Source organism: Chaetura pelagica, unplaced genomic scaffold, assembly GCF_000747805.2.
Source record: "Chaetura pelagica isolate M959 unplaced genomic scaffold, ChaPel_1.0 scaffold69, whole genome shotgun sequence".
Taxonomy (NCBI): domain Eukaryota; kingdom Metazoa; phylum Chordata; class Aves; order Apodiformes; family Apodidae; genus Chaetura; species Chaetura pelagica.
This window is the reverse complement of record NW_009970724.1, coordinates 8,261,214-8,275,221: the sequence shown is the minus strand read 5'-3', so window position 1 is coordinate 8,275,221 and position 14,008 is coordinate 8,261,214. Positions and strand designations below refer to the sequence as shown.

Here is a 14,008-nt window from a genome sequence, read left to right as displayed (position 1 = left end):
TCAGCAGGACTTCAGAAATAGTTGACAGAAAGGATTCTGGGATTTCATTTGCAGGTAAATCATGACTTACACAATGTATAATATGAAAGATCGAAAGCAGCAAGGCAGTGTACAGGGGAAATACAGGGGGAAGAGCACTAAACTGTTGGTACTTAGGGTATTTGGCAATATAAAATGCACTACTACTCTAGTAGTCCTTTAAGAAATAATTCCATTTTCTTTGTTACAAGAGAGATAATTTAAAATATCTAATAATGTTCCTGTAAGCGATATTTGTATTAAATTGTATTTTTACTTCTTTCTGTAGGCAAATAAAAGTCTGGAAGATTTGATTTCAAAACAAACCACAAAGTTCAAAGGCAGTACATCTACATGAAGAGCTAAAAAGGGAGCTGATTTGAGAAGATACAGCATTTGCAAAAATGTCTTCAGGTTGCATGACTTCAGTGTTCGCTTTGATGACTTTGTGCTTTGCAGCTGCAGGTAGGTGTCATTATGTAAATAATGCATTCAGTGTAACTTATTGTATATGTTCAGAATTATGGATAAAAAATACTTTTTCATGCTGGAAAAATGTAGGTTAACTAAAGTTTACATTTATGTCTAGATTTTATATAAAATTATTGTGATCATAGCTGCTGGTACAGTGATATGAGAAACAATGCTGTTCCTACAAGCATTTTCTTGCACTGATGTTTCCCCTTAAAATCATTAAAGAACTGCAGTAGTAATGTAAATTATTTGGTTATTTATTTATTTTAAAAAGGGAATTGCGTGGTGCACATATATTATAAAGGGGAACACTGCTATGGAAGCCTTTGAGAGGTAGAGCAGCTCTGCCAACGTGGTGCTGAGACCAAACTATTAGTTCCATCAGGAAGCTGCATTGATTGCCCTGGGTGCAGCATTTTGCTGGTGAAGCTGAGCTGGGTTTCTTTAGAGAACTGGGCTGAAAGGGTGTTCCAGCTCAGCTCAGTGCTGCCTTCAAAGTCTGTAACTGGAATTAAGTTCTGATTATTTTAGTTCATAACAAGAAATTTTGGACAAAATCCCAAAGAGGTATGTAATAGATCAGAGTCTGTCCATCCTTCCTGCCCTATTGGACCCCTCAGTTCAAGAAGGACAAGGAACTGCTTGAAAGAGTCCAGCACAGAGCCACAAAGATGATTAAGGGAGTGGAACATCTCCCTTATGAGGAAAGGCTGAGGGAGCTGGGTCTCTTTAGCTTGGAGAAGAGGAGACTGAGGGGTGACCTCATCAATGTTTGCAAATATGTTAAGGGCGAGTGTCAGGAGGACAGAGGCAGGCTTTCTTCCATGATGTCCAGTGATAGAACAAGGGGCAGTGGGTGCAAACTGGAACATAGGAGGTTCCATGTAAATATCAGAAGAAACTTCTTCACTGTGAGAGTGACAGAGCCCTGGAACAGGCTGCTCAGAGAGGTTGTGCAGTCTTCTTCACTGGAAACATTCAAAACCTGCCTGGACAAGTTCCTGTGTGATATGCTCTGGGTGATCCTGCTCTGGCAGGGGGATTGGACTAGATGATCTTTGAAGGTCCCTTCCAACCCCTAAGATTCTGTGATTCTATTACGGTAAAACTCCTCTCCATCGTTCTTGACACTTGTCTAATCTCTTTTAAAGTTAACTGTCAATGGTGATGGCAAAGACTTTTTATTAACAATTCTCAGTGTTATTGGAGGCATCCTAGGTTGGGAAGATGCATTGCCATTTATGGGGATTGCTTCTGTCCCTTGTTTTGTTCCAGATTTGTTTTAAAAATCCCATGTGTTGCATGAACTTGACAGAAACAGGAAAGATGTGTAGAGTTCAAGTACCTGGCGTATACTGTAGTTTCTTCCAAGTGCTGAAGTGATTCTTCTTCGTATGTTTGTTTGTCAAAGTTCTTTCTGTGGTTGCAAGGGGAAGCCTCTTGTGTCCAGCTTGAATACAGCACGAGTCATTGGAGAAGAGGCCAAATGGATGTACAAAGTGAGGTAGTGGGAAAAGTGGACAGTGGACAGATGGCTTGCTTAAATCTGAGATGTCCTCACTGTGGAAAAGATGACCAGCTTTGGAAGAGACATGGCTGAGCAATTAAATGCATTATGATTTGGCTTCCTTTCATCGTCAGCATGGAAAACTATGTTGTTTCAAGCCCTCGGGCCTTGTGGGACTTTCTCTGGGGTTGACCTTCTGAAGGCATCCATCCAGCATGAGTAACTTCAGTTATTTAATAGTAGGTGATGCTAGCATTTTGCAATAGCTTCAATGCAGATGAACTTTCAGCAATACAGGGTGTGTCTGAGTATGTCTGCGGCTTGGGCTGAAGATATGAATGCTGGTCTTGGGTGAGAGGTGTGACTGCTTGGAGCAAATCTGAATCATCATAGATGCATAAAAATCTGCTTTAGAAAAAAGTGTCAGTGTCAAAAATAAAAACAATTTCCATTTTTCACAATCTCAATTTCATTTTGCTGCTGAGTAGATTGCTTGGCTAAGAAGTCAGATTATCTCTTAAAGCCAGCTTTCATTAAAACCCACTCATTTAAAAGTGTTATCAAACGTGGTACTACTATTAGAAAGATACTCAATGCTCAGAAACCTACACGTCTATCCTGGAGTTTATTGTGTTTTTTTGGCTTTTCTCCCCAGTTCTGTTTTCTTCTGGCAGCTATTCTTGAAACAAACTCTTGAAGAGCACTATGGTCCTGGATTTGATCAGATGCTTATTCATAAGTAGAGTAATAGAATTATTTTGGCTGGAAGCAATCTCTGGAAGTCTAGTCCAGCCGCCTGCTCAGAGCAGGGCTAGCCTCAAAGTTATTTTATTCTTGGAAACTGATTCTTCCAGTATCTGCATAGGAAGAAGATAGCTGAAGGGAGTAGAAAGGGTTGCAGTTTGTTAGGGGGAGGTGAGGAAGCACTATCATAGTTTCTCTTCTCCCTGTCCTGTGGGTTTTGGTTTTCTCCCAGGCTTTTAATTTTTGCAATGAAATCCTAGTGTAACATCTAGTTAATGTCCTTTACAGAGTATCAGGAGTACAGTAAGGTAAGAGTAATGAACTGGTGGGCCAGATCTGATGAAGGGAGGAGAGAGATCACAGGTAGATGTAATTGCAGCTGAGGAAGGACAGGTCTCTCTGAAGAGATTTTGCAACGTTTTTCTGTTAGTAGTCACTGAGTGCTATTAGTCCAAACAATTATTCTTTAAATGCAAGGACTTTCTGGCTATAGATGAATCCATGTGGTAGCAAGCAATGCATTCTAGTCCTCTGTGGAAAAGCTGTGGCAAATGCCCATGAGCCGTGGTCAGTGTGATGGCCAGCGTACTGCAGGCTTGGCTCTTAATCTCCAGTGTACAGAACCTGCACGTTTTCAGGCTTGAACCCTTAACATATTAGTATAAATAAAACTGAGAAGTATAAATAAAGCTGAGGAGTATAAATAAAACCCCGGTGTGCCTGTGGTGAGGCCCGGGGGAGGCAGGGGGCAGCACACCACATCCCCAGGGCCTTGGGTTTTACAGAGAGAGACGACTTCTAGCTCAGTCGGTGTTTCTGAGCCTCTAGTGAAGCTGCTGCAGGAGAACACACCTTTCTTTTGTCTGCCAGTCCTACACGGACACTGCTGTTATTGCTCCATGTTTTATTACTGACTCTTCAGCATTTTCAGCATTGTTATCTTTTCACATATAGGTGAACTAGACAGAATCTGTGTTTTTTGTTTTTTTTCTTTCTTTTTGAGGTACTAATGTGTTAACTATATATCAAAACTCCCTCAAGTTAGATGGCATGATGCACACAGGTGCATATTAAAACCTGAGGTACAAAGCTGTATGTTTTTCATGCTAATGCCTTAACGAGTATACCTCATGAACTTTGCATTGAAAATGGTCTGTATAAATATTCAAATAATATTTTTTTCTGTACCTCCTCTTACTGCTCAGATATGTAGCTCAATGCTGATCTGAATCTCATTTACTTTTAGCTTGGACACAGATTTCTTGAAAGTTCATGTTTATACAGCTTCAATTACGCAGAAAAAGACTGCAAAGAAAACCTTGATTACTGTGAGATTTTTCTTCCCTGTGGAAGGTCCAAGGCAGAACCAAGGAGAGAAATGCTGGCAAACTACCTGCCTGTATGAGGGAATTACGTTTTTGAAGTGGGCTTAAACTAAGGTCTGGCAACCTGCAGTAGGAACTCCACACAAACACTCAGAAATGCACACGCTACAGCCTTGGATAACCTCATAAGCAAGTCTGGCTTTGTAGTCTTGCAAGCAAAAATGTTCTGTACTAATGTGGCTTAAATCAAAGGCTGAAACATATTTATTTTACTTGCTGGCAAATTTGTGCAGTTGGGTGTATAATATATGTCTTGGTAAAATGTCTTGGAGGACAGCAGAAACACATACCTAACTTAGACCCTGTTGAAGGTTTGGCCTTCAACAAGTTAGGCTTTTCCATGAAGGAATGGGAACATGTTTTTTTTTACTTGAACTTCTTTTTCCTTTTTGTTTTCTGCCTTACTGTTAAGCTGGAAAGAAGATAGATGATACATTCTGTGGATCTGCAGTGGCCAGGAGTCTCATTCCAGCCTTCTGGGGTAGATCCTCTGGTGGTGCAAATCTTCCTTGCTGCTGACAGAGCAGTGCAGCCATGGCATCTGATACAAACCAGAATTTTCCCATGCAGCTATGTCTGTGCTGGCCTTGTAGACACCTCTGTCTTTGTGAGTGAGTGTCATGGTTGCGGGGGAAGAGGTCAGGTTGATGAAGAGACTTTAAGAATTGGATATATAGAATAATTTACCAGTTTCCTGAAATACTGAGAAAAGAAGGCTGAGGGGAGACCTCATCAGTCTCTACAACTACCTGAAAGGTTATTGTAGAGAGGTTGGTGATGCTCTCTTTTCACAGGTAATTAGTGACAGAACAAGAAGGAAATGGCTTCAAGCTGCAACAGGGCAGGTTTAGACTGGACATTAGGAAAAAATATTTTACAGAAAGAGTGGTCAGACACTGGAATAGGCTGCCCAGGGAGGTGGTTGAGTCACCATCCCTGGGTATATTTAAGGGTTGTTTGGATGTGGTGTTGGTGGATGTGGTTTAGGGGAGAACTTTGTAGACCAGGGATGATGGTTGGACTTGGTGATCCCAAGGGTCTTTTCCAACCTGTATAGTTCTGTGGTTCTAATGTATCTTTTTGATCTGTGCCCCCCTGACACGGTGGTGATGGGTACCATGTCAATAAGCATAACTACAGGAAGAAACAGGTCTTGTCATTACATGGTTGGTTTTTTTTTTTAAGTGAAACTTCCCCTGACCCTGAACAGTTTCCAAAAATTATATAAGACCCTTCAAAGTATAAGAGCAAATCCTTCCACTGGAAGGTGAAGGATGCAATCTGAAAAAAAAATAAATAAACTGCTAGGAGTCACTCACACAAATTTCCTCCTTCTACATAGTTCTTTCTGGGTATTTTCCAAATGGAATGATATTGTAAGTTTCATTTTTCCTCAGAGTATTTGTTGGCAGAGTTGTGTGGGTTTTTATTCTTAGTTCTGAGAAATACTAAGTAGGGACCACTGAGCAGCTTTTAAAGGTAAAATTCTTCTAATTTAATTATAATTTCAGCATTCTGTTGCTGATTTGAAGCTTCTTAATGTCAGATGTTCTTCTGATAGGAGTTCATAATTTGGTTTCCTAATGATGCCAGTGAGCTTCATGAGCTTTGAGAAACAAAAATATGCATGAAAAATCATCATTTTAATTTTACACAAAATAAGTAATACCTTCAAGCACTAAATTACGTTTTAAAGTGAGCAACTTAGTACAAAGACTAATAATTGTGAAGCTCAAGTAAGTATATAGGTCCTCTGAATTAATATTTCTTCCAACACTGCCATTTGTTGATCTATTCCTGTGAAAATTAGGTTTTAATCTGGTGTTCTGTCTGTCTCAACCAGCTCAATTGAGTCAGATCCTGTGCCATTTCTTTGTGGTTTATGCATAAATAGTTTTTTTTATCTTTCAAAACCACACAAAAATTCTGCAGAGCTTTGAATGTCAGGATGCAGAGGAAGGTTATACATTTTAGAGGTAATTGTATCACAGATTTGGAATGGTTTGAATTCAGCAGACTTAATTTTTCCTGTATCAGCAAGACTCTAAAGCTAAATACAGTTGAATTTCAGCAGAGTTCTGCACCCACATGGAGCAGTAGAATGTGAGATTGTAGGTCCTGATTCAGCAAAACAACTGAGCTTGTATCTGAAGTGCTTGGCATAACCAGAGCATTTATCAGTAAACATGAAAGCCTGGTTCTTTGATTAATACTTACTCTGGAGAATGCCAAAGCAGTTGTAAGAAATATCAAGCATGCAGTGTTTGAATTGTGTGGGTGCAGGCAAATGGCAACATTACTGGTTGTCTCTGGAGGGAAGTACTCTGGATGGAAGGTAGTTTTATGGAGGATTTTGTGGCATGGAATGGTGAATCGCATTTATCTTTGTCTTTCTGAGGAAATGTAATGAAGTTTTTTTTTAAAAAGAGAAACTTCTCTTTAGCAAGGTCAGAGCATCCCAATCTTATAAATACTGTGCTAAAAATAATTCTTTTGTGTTCCAAAGGGAATTGGGATTTGGGATTTTGCTTGTAGATCTTTTAATAGCCTTTCTGTATTGTGGGCCCTTATTAACTCTTTCCTAACTTCTGTATTTGTTTTTTATCTTTAAAAACAAACAAAACCACAAAAAACACAAACTCTTGATCTCTTTACTTAAAAAACTTTAAAAGGGACATTTAGTTAACTAAAGATGGCATTTTTTTTTGTCTTGTCTAACATCAAGGAGAGGTACAGCAGTTTTCTAAACTCAAGGGTCTACAGAATACAGTGGTAGGTATTCTGGGACATACCTGAAAAAAAGATGTATTTCTCCTTTGATTTTTTTTTTTTTTTATATTTTTCTACCACTGAAACTACCTTTGCAGTTGATGTGTTGAACCTGCCTATCTTGCCTCTACAGAATGGTAACTTTATTTCGTGCTTGCTTGTTTCTTTTGCTGGAAAATGTAAGTTCTGTCATTTGGAATCAGCAGTGCATGTGCAAGCATCAAACAGCACAGTTTTATCTGTTGCTCCAAGGGCCTTAGCACCCCAAATGCAGCATTCTGAAATGTGATCCTAGGGTGTCTCAACAAGAAATGGAGCATCTGCTATTAGAGAAACAGTTGTTTCTTTCACATGCAGATTGTATTCAGTTTCTGCAAGTCTTTCTTTTACATGCTTTTTCCACTGAAATGTATTTGCATGGGCAAAACCTGTGGTTTTACTACTGGTTTTGTTATAGTGTAGAGAGAATATGGGGACTGGGTATACTTCTTTTCAAAGAAGATAAATAATTTCATCCTCTGTAGGTAATGAGAACGAAGGGAACTGAAGTCCCTCAGGCCATAAGTCATAGGAGAGATGAATTTGGAGTTTAAAAAAAACCAAAAAAAACAACAACAACAAAAAAAACCACAACTAGTTAGCATAAGGACTCTGTGCCATGTTTCTTTACCTGAAGGCACCGAGTTGGATTGCTCTTTGGTGTGAACTTGTTTTAAGTCAGGGGAATTTCACCAAAGAGGAATTTTGACCCCAGGTGACAAAACCAGAAATTTTTACTAATTCCAGAAAAAGCAGCTGCTTCAAGCTTGTGTACTTGTCTCGTATTTCTAAGTGTAGTTTATAAAAGATAGACCTATTGTTCCCTTATTTGGCAGCTGCTACACTTTGAGACTTAATAATAGGTGATGAATAAAGGGATTTTATCTGTCAAGGATGGAAAGAACTAAATGAAAAATGTCATTTTCATTGTATGTACATGTGTGCATGGTATGTGCATTCAGTCCAAGTGGGTGATTCCTGGTTACTCTTGGGAAACCTGCTCTGCAGCATAAAAGCTCCATGTGCCTCAGAGCATTGCTGGGCAGGTGCTGTGATTCTTCCTGGTTGTGGCCTGTTCTTGGCCATAAGCAGGGGCTCCTGGAGAAGAGCACAGCAATGGCTGTACCACCAGCAGGGGCAGTTCTCCTTTTGGTGTCCCCATGGTCTGATGCCAACAGGTGTATTAAATGCATAGTTTGAGGAACATGTTAGAAGCTTAATACTTGGCTTCACTTTCTCGCATCAAGGCAGACTTCATCTTTGGAGATGATTTGCTAAGCTATTCACTTTGTAAAAGTTGCCAGTTTTCCACATTTTCTGCTTTGAAATGTTTAATCAATCAGTCTGGCCAAATTTGCTTTTATAGATAAACACTAGCAAATTCAAAGCAGTAATTAATTGTTCTATGGGATAGTTCTACCTTTAAGCTGAAAAAGTAATGGGTATTTGAGAAAATTGGCAAGAAAACTGTTGAGAGATTGCCTTGTATATTGTCTCAATTGCTTTTTGGAACTGGGCCAGTAGTAGTTGTTTTTCTTGCTGAAATAGTGCTGGTGGCCATATTGTTCCCTGCATTCCCTTTCCTTCTCCCAGTGCTAATGTTTGATCTCTGTGATAACATGTATCATCACAGATGGCATTAAGAGAGTGAAAATATGCATCCTATGAAGGACTCTGAGGTTTTATAAAGGCTGCAGTTGACTAAAATCTAACACCCACACAGATGCTTCTCAATTGTATCTTAGTAAAGGCCAGCCAACTGACTTTAGCAATAGTTTGTATAGCAACAAAACAACAAATTGAAATACTCAAAATAAGGAATGCTTCATGCCAGTAGCAGAAAAATGAAAGCAATCCTGAAAAAGACTGTTATGTTCTTTGTGATTTCTCTTGAAATCTCCATCCTCTTATATTTTAAATTAGCAAAGCTCAGGTTTTAAAAATGTCCAGAGTAAAAGAGTATTTAAGACTCACTGTGATGGTTGATTTTGAATAAAAATTTCTAAAAATAAAGTTACTTAATTCTAGGTCTCTGTTAAATTTGCTGGATCTCAAAAGTATATTTGCATCAAGCAGCCTGTGTGTAAGTCAGCTCTTATGAATACCAGACTGAACTTTATTGATATGATTCAGGACAAAAGAATTCTAATGAAAGAGTTATGAGTATTGAGCTGCTTAATGCTGGTGTTAAAAATCTTCCTGTATGCAGAGAAACCTAACCAGCTAATTCTTCTGTTTGTTTCAACACCACACAAGCACTACCCAAAAGCATTCAGCAAAAAAGTTGTCTAAGACATTTCAAGTAAAGGTTGCTAACAAATAAATAGTTTCTTCTGCCTTGAGGAGTCCTAGAATGTAGCTTCCCTCTTTCTCCAGAGAAATAATAGTGCACTGGAGATAGTTTTATAGGTCAAGCATTCATCTATCTGTCTGTGATTTGGCAAGATTGCTCAAAGAATTTGGGATTTATTAGGGAGGATTTCTGAGCAATGAATCAATGCTTTTTGGCCTAGTGGACTGGATTAATTTAATTAGAGCAAGAAAGATTTTTTTTGTTCTAGTTGACTGAACTAATTAAGTCAATTCAGTTCTGATATCAGTGTTTTCTACTTACTTCAATTGCTTTTTGAAAGCAGTAATACTCTGTTCCAGTAGAAGGATATGATTTTTCGCTACTGTGCTGCCTATGTGCTTGTGTTCCAGTGCTCTCTGGTGGATCCCTTGCTGGAATGCTTCTCAGGGGGTCCAGTTTGTTGCTCTGTGGGCCACTAGCCTCTGCAGCTGGAAAGGGTTCGTATTTAGACCGTAACTTTCTGCAGAGTCACTACGTCTTCTGCCCTTTAATCTCATTCTAAATCAGTCAGTAGGTATCTGACTCTGATACAGTTTTACAATATTATGTCTCTAGGACAATTTTATGGCAATTTTATGACAATTCTTGAGCAATGTAGCACAGCTGCTTCATCCTTAATGGAATTAATCCTAGGGTTCATGTGCTGAAGAGGTAACAATATGGTTGTCCTGGTCTGAAGTCTTTTAATATTCCTTCTCCATTTGGGATACAGCAGTGTGTTTGCTTTTTCTTTCTATCCATGTGTTGTTAGGTCTTCCATGCTATTTTGTTAAATAGGCCATGACTGGTACAGTTAGAGATTTAGTGGGAATCTGCTGTGCGGGGCTGTAGTGCCAATGGAGGGACTCATGCTATTGCTCACTCTTAGGGGCACACTACGGTGACTGATGCTTTCTGTTCCCCTCTTTTCTTGGGGCTATGTTCTTTCCTCCTATGCATAATACCTCACTGTAACTGTCTGTATCCAAGATGTGTATTTGTATGTTTTCTTAGTTAGGGTGATCTCATCAGTAATGAGTATTTGATGCCTTTGTAATGCTCCTAATATACACACAGAGCAGCTGGCACAGACTTTCTAAACAGCCGTCCTTGTAATCTCCTGGTTAATCTCAAAGAATATTTAAATACAACAGTGCAATTACATTGGAAGTTTTTTTTATATAAACATATTTTTTCATACAATGGCTTAACAACGTCTTATGGGTTATATATGTGGTCTCTCTGTGCATTTATGGTGAATGAAACTTGCAGTTAACTGTCCTTGGTGTTTAACCAAAATATTAATTATTATATTAAGGGCAGTTAAAGAATTGAGAATGAGTACATTTCCATGTTTTTCTTCCTTTCTTTATTTTTTTAATATGTTTGATTTGTTACTGTAGCCTTTTTACCCAGAGAAAAGAACATTTGTGCTCAACAAGAACTTTGTTCTTTTCTAGCCAGGCTGGTGGCACTGGCAGTAAGGCTGTGGTACTGCTGAACTGCTCTGCTTTGTTCCTCTCCTTATAAGTCAGGTCTGTTTTCATCTAGGAGAAAGTGTCTTTCATTCAGTTGTTTGTGCCTCATTAGAGAATGTTGGTATCACTCTGCAGTAGGGGGTGACTGTTTTAAAGCAGAGCTGCAGTCAGGCTTAATTAACTTGTAACTTGCATTGCAGAGTAATGTTAAGACTGCCTCTGCCTTGTACAGGCAGTAAATTATCATGAATCTCACAAGATGTGAGTAAAACAGTGGGTCTTAACTTCATTGAAGGGCATGGAAGTTTAACCACTAATCCACTGATAGGAAGAACAAGTTTCAGCCTGGCTTCTCTGTGCTTGCATAAGAGCTTTTGAAGTCCTAGAGGAGCAGCTGGCTTTCTGTGCACCTTCATGATTGCTACAGCAAACACAGGGACCCCTGAAGGTGGGTGGCAGGGGTAGAGGAGCCTCCCTTTTTTGCAGCAGCTCGTATTTGTACTATAGCAAAACTGAATTTCCTCTTACAGAAGTAGATCATCAAAGTATTGTTAAAGTATTTTGAGTAACTTGATCTGTGGTTTACCTGGTGGCACATCAGCCACCAAGTAAAGCATGTATCAGTAATGGAGCATGTGGCAATAGAATTATTTCATTTTTTGGCATAACTATTTCTTCTTGCCCAAAACTACAGGAAAAGCTGACAGAAATGTTTTGTTTGTTTTTTTTCTCATGTAACTGATGTAACTGTACCCGTAAGAAGAATTTGCCAATTTAGCAGAGTTTCCAACAGTGATGCAGGAAATGCACCATTGTACAGTGCAGTGTTGAAACTTGCAAGCTTTGCCTATTAAAACTGTTAAATGAGGGGCACCAGCCCTTGTCAGGACTCTGAGCGTTATGGTACAGTGCTTGCAAGTGAAAGCCTCAAAACATCTGAACTTAACAAAACCCTAGCAAACAATAAGAAAAAAACCAACCAACTTATTGACTTAACTGGGCCCTGTATTAGGTTCTTTTCTTGTTTTTTCTTTGTATTAAAATGCCATCTAGTTGATAGCCAACTTTTTTCAGCTGCGAAAGACTATCTTAGCTCTTGTTTTTCTCCCCCAAATCAAAACCTGATGTTACCCCCTAATTATGGCTATATTGAAATGGGTTGTTTGAATGTTGTTTTCTTCTTCAAAAAATAATAGTAAGAATTTTTTTATTTTTTTTTAAAAAGTGTGATATGCATAGCAGTGGCCTTCTTCAGACTCTTATAGAATCACAGAATGTATTGGGGATGGAAGGGAACTATAAAGGTCATCTAGTCCAACCCCTCTACAATAAATTCCAGCAAAACATATTTTACTCTACAAACTGCCACCACCAAGTGCTGATTCAACGATAGTTTTTACGTGTACCTCTAATGTTTAGCAGGAAGATATATTACTCATTTTATTTAGTGCCCTTTCTGGGGAACTGTTTCAAAGCTTGCAAAGCATGTGTGAGGCCCCACAGACTGCTGACTGCACTGCAAAGTTATTTTACATTTAGTAAGTTCCAGGATATTGTGACTTTTCTAAATAATGCTATCCTTTACTGATTGTACTTGAAAACAAAGTTACGCTGTTCCGAGTGTTGCCAAGTCACTTTGAAAGTCTAAGTGTAAGGTTTCTCACTGCTCACCCTGTACGTAGGGCTGGGCTGTTGGTGTCTTTTTGTGGGAAGGGAAAAGCCACCCTTGTCACTGAGGTATTTCAGTGAAGTCATGTGGCAAATAATCTTCTGTTTCTTTGCAGCATGAACATTCTTAGGCTTTGCATTTACTTAACATTTGTTGGCTACTTTTTACAGAATCTTAGTACTTTTTTGTTCCTGAAACCTTGTTTGATCATGAAGGACCACCTAAAATTTTGTATACTGGAGAAGACAAGGAGTTGTACTCCATCACTGGCAGTTAGGTTCCCTGTGGGAATCCCTGCTGGATCTAGTGTCATTGGGGCTCTTGCCTTCTTCAGGCAAGCCCTAAGTAAGAGTTGAACTCCAGCCATACAGGGAGATGGATTTCAACACCAGTGGGGTCTCTGCAAGGGAAGTGCTTAAGGTGTGTGTGTGAACATTTTGTATTTTTGTGAAACCAGAATCAGCTTTGAGGTTTGCTGAAACTTTTTTCCAGGCAGCACTGATATTAAGATACATGCCTTGTAAAGGCTATGTTAGCATTGGGCACAAATTACTTATTTCCTGAGTTAAAACTCCTTTCCCCAGCTTCCCTTTAAAAAAAGAAAAAAAGGCAAAAGTCAATAAAAGATTATTTGAGGAGAAGAGCCATTGTGATTTCATATGGAGGCCATCTCAGTTCTCCTTTTATATCTGATGCTCGCCTGGGAGTATGTGTTGTCCTGGTGTGCTGGGCTTGAATTGTTTTCAACTTTATTAATAGTTTTGAGAAAGCATTTAACAGTTAACTGCCAGCATGCGCGCTCTTTGTGGTTACAGCTAACAAGCAGCTGGTCAGTACATTAACAAAATGTGGATTCAGTTAACTCTTGTAGAACCACATCTCTGCGTTTCTTCAAATGTCCTTGTCAGAACTGTAATGGGGAGAAATCTGGTAGATAAAACAAAGGGCATATGCTCAATAAGGGAAGAAATGAGCAGAAGGAAGTCGAGGAGAAAATATTTTTTTTTTATTTTGGAAGGGAAGAAAGGGTGAAATGCACCGAGTGTGAGTTGTTGCCTATCGAGAAAGAAGATGGTCGTGTGGTAGCAAACTCCTTAAACCAAACTTTACCTCAAGGGAAATGGAAAGAGAGAGGTGAATTAGTAATAAATTTGAGAACTGTGGCTGATGTTGCAAGTAGCCTTTTGAGAGAGATTTCTTAAGTGATATATTTTACTTGTTTGAGCTTAATTTTTGTTTTGGTGTGGGGTTTAATTTCTGTTGGAGGTCTGGAGGGCAGAGAGGAACCTGAAGGGTACCTGTTAGCAAGTGGTTTATTTTACAATTAAATTTATGGTTACTTTGACAGTTTTGAAAATCTCATTACTGGACTCATTTTGTAAAAATTTACATTTTAGACAATTGAAATCTTGCCTATCCAGTGATGAGCCTTCTTCTTTCCAATAAGGAAGGACAGGATATATACGGCCAAGTCTTTTTACATGTGGCTGCCATCTGCATGAGCTAAGTTACTCCCTATGAATCAGACGTACAATATGCATGTTCTCTGTTCTGTTTAAAGATCTTCTCCCAAGTTGTTTAGAGTCATCCTTT

At 39.0% G+C, this 14,008-nt stretch overlaps 1 protein-coding gene across 1 annotated transcript in view; it reads left to right on the top strand.

Annotated features, from left to right (window-relative positions):
• Positions 1-14,008, top strand: part of TGFBR3 (transforming growth factor, beta receptor III) — a 109,367-nt gene that overhangs the window by 15,178 nt on the left and 80,181 nt on the right. The gene's annotated exons all lie outside the window — the stretch shown is intronic.